The sequence below is a fragment of the Elephas maximus genome, chromosome 7, assembly GCF_024166365.1.
Source record: "Elephas maximus indicus isolate mEleMax1 chromosome 7, mEleMax1 primary haplotype, whole genome shotgun sequence".
Taxonomy (NCBI): domain Eukaryota; kingdom Metazoa; phylum Chordata; class Mammalia; order Proboscidea; family Elephantidae; genus Elephas; species Elephas maximus.
Window position 1 is genome coordinate 104,561,810 of NC_064825.1, and position 1,613 is coordinate 104,563,422.

The window sequence follows — 1,613 nt, forward strand, 5'->3', positions numbered from 1 at the left end:
TCAAAAATTTATATCTGTATTCCAGACCATGCTCCCTACCTCCACACTAACATACACCTAACTGTGTGTTCAAATCTCCCCTTAGATATCTAAGAATATTATGGTCCCTAATTGAACTACTGGAAGCAGCAGTCAAGACATCAAAACACACATTGCCTTGGGCAAATCGGCTGCAAGAGATCTCTATAAAGTGTTCCAAAGCAAAGATGTCACCTTGAGGACTAAGATGCCCCTGATATGAATGCTGGACAATGAATAAGGAAGACTGAAGAAGAATTGCTGCCTTTGAATTGTGGTGTTGGTGAAGAATATTGAATATACCATGGACTGCCAAAAGAATGAACAAATCTGTCTTGGAAGAAGTACAAATAGAATGCTTTTTAGAAGCAAAGATGACAAGATTACATCGCATACTTTCAACATATTATCGGGAGGAATCGGTCCCTGGAGAAGGACATAATTTTTGGTAAAGCAGAGGGTCAGGAAAAAAATTGAAGACCCTCAACGAGATGGATTGACACAGTGGCTGCAACAGTGGGCTCAAGAATAGCAATAATTGTGACCATGGCGCAGGACTGGGCAGTGTTTTGTTCTGTTGTGCATAGGGTTGCTATGAGTTGGAACTGACTCGACAGCACCTGACAACAACAGCAACTGAACTAAAAAATGACAAAAGTTCCAATTATTACTGACAATTAGACTTTGTAGCAGATAAAGATTAAAAGGTCGGGGCCTCTTTTAATCTTCTGATGACATATCCTGCCTAGGAACTTGAAATATTGACAAGGGCAAGTCAAGGGTCAGTACTGATAATATGTCACATTTAATCCAGGGCATGAAACAGAATTAAAAGAACATCTAAAGAACAATATCAAAGCCAATAAATGGGAGTCCGAGTGAAAGACACCAAGAGCTCAGTAAAGAGGTGCTAAAACAATTATGAATGAGACACAGGAAAATAAACTGGCAACAGCAAATCTGGAAAGAACAAGACTCTTGAAGAAAATGTAAGTCAATTTGACAGCCTCAGGAGGAAATTCTTGATAGCTTGGGAATGCTCTTAAGGAACCACGTTTCCCTTCTACTTACCTCGTGGAGCTACTCACGGGTAACAACTTCTTGTACTTTGTAAAGAAATTATTCCAAAGGGAAGGGGAAAAAGGAAAGATAGTATATGCCTCGCTTACTTGACAGTATGGGTTAAGCTTCATATTTAATAAAGAAATGCCATTTTGGTGTCATTTAAATGAGGGGATTAACTAAATTTTGTTGAACGTTAACTATGAACCAGACACCTGGGAAGATATTTTACAAACTTTAGCTAATAATTCTTACATCATGACGTAATTACTAACCCCATCTTAAAAAAAACAAAAAACCAGTTGCTGTCGAGTCCATTTCAGCCCCATGTGTGTCCGAGCAGAACGGCGCTCCACAGCAGCTCCGAATCGCTATGACCTTTCAGAAGTAGGTCCTCAGGCCTTTCTTCTGAGGCAGCTCTGAGTGGACTCAAACCACCAATCTTTCAGCTGAACACTTAACTGTTTGCTCCACCAAGGCAGTTTAACTTCATTTGGCTTATGAGCAAAATGAGGCCATTTGAGGTTAACTGG